The 8,839-nt window shown below is 52.6% G+C and overlaps 1 pseudogene; it reads right to left on the bottom strand.

Moving 5' to 3' along the window:
* Positions 1-485: 485 nt before the first annotated feature.
* Positions 486-1,143, bottom strand: LOC115642141 (annotated as a pseudogene).
* Positions 1,144-8,839: the final 7,696 nt, after the last annotated feature.

Below are 8,839 nucleotides of genomic sequence, written 5' to 3'. Positions count from 1 at the left end.
AAGGTGAGGGAGCCAGACATGGGAGGAAAAGTAGGTGGGGCCAGATGGGGAAGCAGAGGACAGGGGTTCCTGGGGCTGAGGGCTGGAGAGCAGGGAAGGAGATAACTGTGACACTGATCGGGAGCTGGCAGTGGGGGGATTGTAAGCCCGGAGGGAGGGGAGCGAGGAATTGGATGGGAGAGGGGGAAGGAAGTTTGATGGATGGGCTTCTCTGCTCCAATTAACGCAGTGACTATGATACAGGTACACAAATGTCACAGTACTTCATCCCTTTTGAGTCATCACTACAAGCAGGTGAGATCTATCAGGGAAGTCCTCTGCCAGGTGGCCAAGCACTTTCTGCAGGAAGCATCATGCCACACACTGGCTTACATCCTCTTTGGGCAACTCCTGTTAACAGAAAACAGGTCTAAAACCTGATGGCAACTTGCTGTGCCCTAGTTTGAAGTCCAGTATCCCATTCTTGCTTGGGGACAGTTCCTTCGTCAGCTGTCAAGGGGTTCATCTTGCTTGCCAAGCAAGGCCTCTCTCTCATCAGAAGTGTGAGGTCGTCTCTTCTGATAGCCAAGGAACTGGAAGGAGATCATCACATCAAGAGACAGAACCCCCAAGCTGCCAATCAGCCAGGGGGGATGATGAATGATGTAGTTGCCTTCAGCTTGCCCTGTTTCTGGGTTCTTTGTAAGCACACTTATTCCATATAGCGAGTTCCCCAGCATCACCAAAGCGAAAAGATAGTATGACACCCCTGGGTAGACTTCCTCTTGAAATTAGTGTAAATCTGGGGCACTTGGGAGAACAGATACAACAAGGAGGAGATAGAGCAAACAGTGAAGCCAGTGATTTCCTTCTTGGTGAAAAGCTCACATCCAGCTGCGTCCACTGTGGCAGACAGAAGACCCCCCCCTTTAAATGTCACTGTTTCATCTGTGGAGCCAGCTCTGCCCAGCAAGGATGTTGCTGACCCACCCTTCCCAGAAAAACAAAGGCAAAGGCCTTCCCCAAGTTTGATGAATGGGAGGAATGGGGGGCCAGTTGGTTGGGGGTGGGGATGGGGCGGATGACACTGGCTGTTTCTGCAGAGCACTTTGGGCTCTTCCCTGGGAAGTACCTGTGGGTCTCTGGGGCCTGAGTCTCACACATGGTTTTGTTTCCTTGGGGTCTCCCAGGATCTGATTGAAAATCTCCCCATGGTGTCTGAGCCAAGCTCCATTGTGTCCAGTTCCATGGCCGCGGTTTACAATCTCAGGTACCAGGACCCTCCCATCCAGCTGCCCTAACCCTGGTGCTGATCGGGCCCAGAGCCGGGAGTCACAGATCCTTCTCCGGTTAAGTTACCCCCAGCTGTGGCTGTTTGCATCCCCCAGCAAAGGAGGCGGGAACGTCCCCTCTTTCCTGAATGGGCGGTTTATTTCACTCCAGTAACGCTAGAGTGGCCACAGGGAAGGGATCACCGCGAGGGGGGTGTCATATCCATGGCAATGCCAGTGCCACTTTAGTGCTACAAAGCGTAACAGAGGCTCCTCTCTCCTGCCAGCAAACTGAAGCCGCCGCTTGTCCTGGAGCTGGAATCTTGCCTCCTGCGGGCTCTTCTTTACAGAATCTTCACCATGGGCACTGGGAACGACACCACCCACTTTCAGGTAGGTCCTGATCCTACTTCTCTGTCCCAGGAGCAGGAGCAGGCTCTGGTCCCTGCTCCCTCGGTTTGATGGAGCTGCTGAGAATAGGGAAGGAGTGAGCAGAGCTGGGAACAGGCCCAGGACAGCAGGGTGCTCCTCTCCTCTGCACTGCTGCCCCCTACAGGGCAGCCGGAGCAGCAAACCAAAAAGAATAAAGAAAAAAAACCTGCGGGGGTGGCCGAAGCAGCGAATGCCACCCCTTGGAACCCGCAGCCCCAAGCACAAGCTTGCTTGGCTGGTGCCTGGAGCCGACCCTGGCAGGGAGGGCCCCTTCCCTCCAGGGGGGATTGCGTTACCCCTCCGTGGCTGATCCCAGACTTTCCTCCTCTCCTCATTCTCTGATCTGCTGCCTGGACTCTCCTGAGGATCCTACCTCCCACTCATTACAGTTTGGCTGTTCCGTAGTCTGCTGGGTGCCAGGCCCTGCACAGAGAACTGCTAAGAGCAAGGATTGAAGAGGCCAGCAGGCATCCGGCCATGAACTCTTGCTAAGTGTCCCTGCAGTGATGTCAATGGGAGAGGCCAGGATGTGCCTTTTGAGTCTTGCCAGGGCTCCTGGAGAACCCGCCTAATTGTCCCCTGACTGACGTAGCCCCATGTCCCATGACTGATGGGTGCTCCCTCTGCTTGCAGGCTCTGTGCAAGAGCTATTTACAGAGCCTGAACACCATGCTAAGGGGCCTGCTGACAGAGACCCCCCACCTTGGACAAGCTGCAGCACCTCTTGGAGATGAATAGAATGGGATGGTCTAGGGTGGACTTTCCCCTTTGCTCCGTGGGAGGGCTGCAAAGGAGAGACTAGATGAGCCATATTTCCATTCATAGAATCATAGAATATCAGGGTTAGAAGGGAACTCAGAAGGTCATCTAGTCCAATCCCCTGCTCAAAGCAGGACCAATCCCCAGACAGATTTTTTACCCCAGTTCCCTAAGTGGCCCCCTCAAGGGCTGTACTCACAACCCTGGGTTTAGCAGGCCAATGCTCAAACCACTGAGCTATCCTTCCCTCCAGCTTGGACCCAGCCAGCCACGCTTTCCCGGAGCTGTCAGTGCAGGGGGAAGGAGCGGGGACTGTCAGCCAGAGCTCTGCAAGGTTGCATTAAGCACTAACAGTGAAAAACAGGCCTGGTTGGGGACTGAGAGACCGAAACCCCTGTGAGATGCACAATATGGGCCCCTGAGAAAAGTAATTGGCTCCTTTCTAGGGAGACCCTGAGATACAGGAGGAGCCTCAGGGAACAGCTCTTCTCTCTCTCTGGGACACTGGAGTTCCTGGAGGGATTGTCCTCACGGCTGTTCCATCCATGCTACCAAGGTCTTTGCAGCTGGGGCTTGGGGGTCAAGGGCGTGTGCCTTGATCCTGACATGCTGTTCATGGATCAGGGATTCAGAGCAAATAGACCATCCCCAAGACTGAACATTGTCCCAGCCTGGAGAGACAATGAGCTTGTGCCCAGCAAGACGTGGGCAGTGTCATGAACCCCCTTTTCAAATCAGCTATTCTTCCACCCTGAGCACAAAGTCTCAGCCTCATGGGGAGGGGAAGAGGCTCGTTTGTAGAGCATGTATGCCTGCCCGCTGACCCTCTCCTGCCTCCTTCTCCCGCAGCACATCCATTTCAGGCTCCTCTCCCAAAAGACCCAGGAGAGAGCCAGGGCCATACAGAGCAGTGCTGCCCTGCTCAAATTCGCCACCTCCCTGCCTGGATTTGACGTAAGTGACCTTTGACCCCAGCATCCTGCAGAGTCAGGGCTTGAGTCAAGTTCCTCATTCCCTGGCTATTTGGTACCCCCTGGGTCAGTAAGGGACTGCATTCCATAGGCCACTGGCCGGCAGATTTGTGCCTGGCCTTGGGGCTCTTGTTATTCTGGACCAGTTAGGCAGCGAGTGCTCATCGAGGGCTGTCAAGGTGTTTTTTCCCCACTCTGAACTTTAGGGTACAGATGTGGGGACCTGCATGGACACTCTAAGCTTAATTACTAGCTTAGATCTGGTAACACTGCCATCACCCAGAATTTCAGTGTCTGGGGCACTCTCTGTTTCCCCCAAAACTTCCCCCCCCCTCGGGTTGCCTTGAGGGACTTCACCAATTCCCTGGAGAACACAGAATTAACCACCTCCTCCTTTCCCCCCACCAATCCCTGGTGAGTCCAGATCCAATCCCCTTGGATCTTATAACAAGGAGAAATCAATCAGGTTCTTAAAAAGAGAGCTTTTAATTAAAGAAAGAAAAGGTAAAAATTATCTCTGTAAAATCAGGATGGAAAATGCTTTACAGGGTAATCAGATTCCTATAGACCAGAGGGCGACCCCTCCAGCCTTAGGTTCAAAGTCACAGCAGACAGAGGTAAAATCCTTCCAGCAAAAAGAAACATTTACAAGTTGAGGAAACAAAAATAAGACTGACACGCCTTGCCTGGCTAATTACTTACAAGTTTGAAACATGAGAGACTGATTCAGAAAGATTTGGAGAGCCTGAATGTACGTCTGGTCCCTCTTAGTCCCAAAAGCGAACAACGAACAAAACAAAGAGCACAAACAAAGACTTCCCTCCACCAAGATTTGAAAGTATCTTGTCCTCTTATTGGTCCTCTGGTCAGGTGTCAGCCAGGTTTACTGGGCTTCTTAACCCTTTACAGGTAAAAGAGACATTAACACTTAACTATCTGTTTATGACAAGGGCCCTTTTCCTGGTCCCTTTGCTCCAAGCTCCCTTGGGGGCAAAGAGAAAGAGGAGTCTCGCTCCTCTGCCTCAGCGCCGCCTACAGAGGGGTGGGAGCAGAGCTCTGGCCCAGGGGAGCTGGAGAGCTGAAGGGAGAATGTTGATGGATTCCAGTTTCCTCTTTCTGCCACCAGAGCTCCTGCGACTTCCCCAAGGCAGGTGACTTTGTGCTGCAGCTTAGTGTCTATGTATCTCACCCATCCAACAACATCAGCCAGCAAGCCAGGGGCGGGATATATGGGCTGTACAGGCTCCTGCTGCAGAAGAGGGGAAAGAAACCCAGCTGGACAATGGGACCCCGTGGAAACAAGCCTTTCGGAGATTAGCTCCAGCTGGCCATTGGGACGCCTATAGAACTAAGGCCTCTCTGTTTAGACCCACTGTAGCGGGGCAGAAGAACCCCAATAGAAACAAGGCCCCACCTTTGAGACGTCCTCTGCTGGGTAATGGGACCCTACAGAAAGAAGACCCTCCTCTGAGACCGACCCCAGCTTACATGGTGACTCTTTCTCTTCCCCCTCTCTCTGAATTAGGGAGGTGAGTATGAAAGTGCCAGGGAAATTGGCTGCTTTATCTCAGGGCCCAGCTCTGTCCCCCAGCCCAGGGAAATCAGCCCTCTGATGGGGCAGCTAGCTAGTGAGGGGACAGGAACAGAGCTATTGAGACATGTGGAGAGAAAGAGCCCATCATGAGGGCAGGAGTTGGAACAGGAACTACAGGGGAAGGACACAAAGCTTGTAGGATGTCACCAGTTGGGCCTGACTTCAGTGGGTGTGGGGGGCTCTCAGTATTCAATGCCACCAACAACAGGCACCCACTCCCAGAGCACAGTGGCCGTAAGGGTCCCATGATTACTGCGATGACTGAAACAAATCCCCCGTCTGGTACTAAACCACCTGATGGGGACCCTGCAAGTCCATTGGTCCATGGATGCCACGAGGACCCCGGCCAGTGTGTACCCAGCAATGGGACCAGAAGGAAACAGGCACTGAAACCAGAATGCCAAACGTCCCAACAGGGTGTGTCCTTCTCCCCCAGGGCTGAACATCAGAGAGGCAAGAGAGCTGTGGTGTCTGGACGGGCTCCAGGACACCGAGCGCCTGGGCTATAGGAACACGGCCAGGATGGGGGAGGTAAGGACTCTCCACGGGTGCATTGCACCGGTGCTCAGGTGTGGAGCTGGCTCCCCTTGCAGCGAGTGTGTTATGGATACAGGGCAAGAGGCTGCTACTCGTTTCCAGCAGAGTATGTGAGGCTCATGGGAATGTCAGTGAGGTGAGGCGTGGGAATGAGCCAGATCTACAAGACCCCTGATCTCTAGCAGGTGAGCTGCAGGGGCTATTGCTGCTGGGAGCAGTAGAGTGTCCTTTGTTGTCTGTATGAGTTGGGTTTCAGAGTGCGCAGACACATTTCCAGCATCTCATGACACCTGCGGTGAATCCTGCTCCAGAAAGAGCTATTTGAGGCCTCAGTGCCTGCAACCTTACTGAAGGGAGCTCCTTGGTCCATGGGGCGCCAAAGACTGGCTGCCCCAGGACTCTTATCCATCTTGTGAGCCACTAGAGGGATTTGGAGCTTGGTTCTGGACAATTGCTCTGGTGCTGTAGGTTTTAGGTCTTCAGAAGACCAAAGAAGAACTTTCCTCCAAGCGGCGCTTCTGGCCAAACACGACCCCCAGCTCCATGTCAGCCAGACTGGGCTGGTGCTCACATAGTCCATCCAGGGGGAATCCAGATGAGGTAACCAAAGGAGGATCAATTGAGGAGGGACCCCCCGGGACGGACCCCCCCAAGGCCTTTCACCTCCAGGCCATTGGAAATCACTCTCATCCCATCCCCATGCGCTGACCAGGGAGCAAGGGGAGGATGAAGCTAGGCAGGTGCCATTGGTGGGTGCCAGCTTGTCCCTTGAGCAGCTCAAAGCAGGGCAGACCCAGCTCTCCAGTAAGGCTATTTTTCTAACAGGCATCACATCAGCGTGACATGCTGCCATTGCTCATACTAGGGGCTGCAAACTTCCCTAGCCATCTCTGTGAGCCTTTCATACCCCTCAGGGCCTCAGGCCGGTTCCTAGTGCTCTGGTATCATGTTATCCCAGCCACCACCAGCTCTGGGAGAATTGGAGAAGTTAGTCAGCAGAGGCTGCTCAAGTGCCCCATTCACCAGAGCTACTGTCCATGGCATCACGTGAAGGACAGGAGGATCCCTTGGGGAAAGGTGTCCCCTTCCTCTCACCCCAAGGCACTACTGCCCAAAGGCCCCCATATTCGCATGACCACAAGCTCCCACACCCTACCACAGGTACTGCTCTGTCTCACTGTGCCTGGAGCAGGGAGCGCCGGGGGAGAGCGGCCATAGAGACCACAGCACTGAGAGAAACCAAGGTCGAGCACCTCACTCTCAACACCATGCCCTACCCCAACCCCTGGAGCTGGGGCCAGGCCAGATACTGCTCCTGCCCCCATGCCTAGAGGCCAGGCTCGGAAAATCAGGCTGGCCCAGAAATGAGAACATCTGCAGAACCAGGGATTATGCTCAAGAGCCATGGCAGCCTGGGAGGGCTGGCCCGACATGGAGCCCTTCCCCCCGCCCCCCGTCATCACTGTTCAGACCTTCCCATGGCCTGTCTCACCCCTGAGGCAGTGAATGTCTGACCATCCCCCACCTGGGGCCCAATCCACCGACCTGGTATCTGAACCCTTCCCAGCCAGGAATGAAACTCCTCCCTAACACCCTGGGGCAGGGAAGGATCCTCACCCCCGGCAGGTGGGAACTGAGATGTAGAAGACGGGCTGTGGCCCTGGTCACACAATCCTGGATGTAGATCTGGGAAATGGCCTGGGTCCCAGCCTAGAGCCTTTTCCCCAGGGGCACCTTTGCTTTCTGCCCTTTGTCATGGTATAATTCCCCACTCTGAACCTTAGCATCCAAAAGATGGGGTACCAGCATGAATTCCTCTAAGCTTGATTATCAGCTTAGAACCTGTAGCGCTTCCACCAACCAGGAATTCCAGTGCCTGGTACACTCTGGTCCCTCCAAGACCTTGCCCGGGGAACCCCAAGACCCAGACCCTCTGGATCTTACCACAAGGAAAGTAAACCCTTTCTCCCACCATTGCCTCTCCCAGGCTTCCCCTCCCTGGGTTACCCTGGAAGATCACTGTGATTCAAACTCCTTGAATCTTAAACAGAGAGGAAAATGCATCTTCCCCTCTCCTTCTCTCTCCCCCTCCCAGACTCTCGCTGAGAGAGACAGTAATCCTAACACAGAGAGAAATTAAACCTTTCTCTCCCCCTTCCCTCCTTTCTCCCCACCAGTGCCCTGGTGAATCCAGACCCAGTTCCCTGGGGTCTCACCAGAATAAAAAAAAATCAGGTTCTTAAACAAGAAACTTTTAATTAAAGAGAGAAAAACAGTAAAAATTATCTTTGTAAATTTAAAATGGAATAGGTACAGGGTCTTTCAGCTATAGACACTGGGAATATCCTCCCAGCCTAAGTATACAAGTACAAATTAAAATCCTTTCAGCAAAATACACATTTGAACCCCTTCCAGCCAAATACACATTTGCAAATAAAGAAAACAAACATAAGCCTAACTTGCCTTATCACCTAGTACTTACTATTTTGAATCTGTAAGAACCTGTATCAGGGAGATTGGAGAGAAACCTGATTGCATGTCTGGTCACTCTCAGAACCCAGAGAGAACAACAACCAAAATCTAACAGCACACACAAAAACTTCCTTCCCTCAAGATTTGAAAGTATCCTGTCCCCTAATTGGTCCTCTGGTCACGTAACAGCCAGGCTCACTGATCTTGTTAACTCTTTACAGGCAAAAGAGATATGAAGTACTTCTGTTCTATTAACTCTTACTTATCTGTTTATGACACTCCCCCCAAATCGCTGAGAGTGTGGAACCACACTGGCAGTGATTTTTCCCTAGAACTCTAGAATAAACAGATCAATAAACACATGCACCCTTACATATGCTACTAATTATGTACAACTACAAGATTCTTCACATTGTAAGGACAATTTTTAACCAGTTGATTTTGGGAAACTTTCACGGGAGAGTGCATCAACTCCTTGATCTGTTGCCGCTGCAGACGTTCCCGGGTTGTGGAGAGGTTCACCTCTTCCACGCCACCGTCACTTTTCCCTTCATAGTAGACACCGTCAGGCCACTCAGCGTCATCTCCTCCCTGGGCTGTAAACTGACAAACCTGTAAGTCTCTGGAATAAAAGGGATGAAGAGAATTAACGTGGTACACTCTGGGCTTTAGGGAAGAATTGGGAAATGCTATGAGGTAGTTAACAGCTCCCAGGCAGTCTTGGACCATGAATGGCCCTTCCCATGATGCTTCCATCATATGGGCCTGTTGTGCCTTTAAGACCATAACCTAGTCTCCTACCTTGAAGGAACGCTCTCTGGTAT

Source organism: Gopherus evgoodei, unplaced genomic scaffold, assembly GCF_007399415.2.
Source record: "Gopherus evgoodei ecotype Sinaloan lineage unplaced genomic scaffold, rGopEvg1_v1.p scaffold_38_arrow_ctg1, whole genome shotgun sequence".
In the NCBI taxonomy this organism is placed as follows: Eukaryota; Metazoa; Chordata; order Testudines; family Testudinidae; genus Gopherus; species Gopherus evgoodei.
This window is presented reverse-complemented; position numbering and strand designations above follow the sequence as displayed.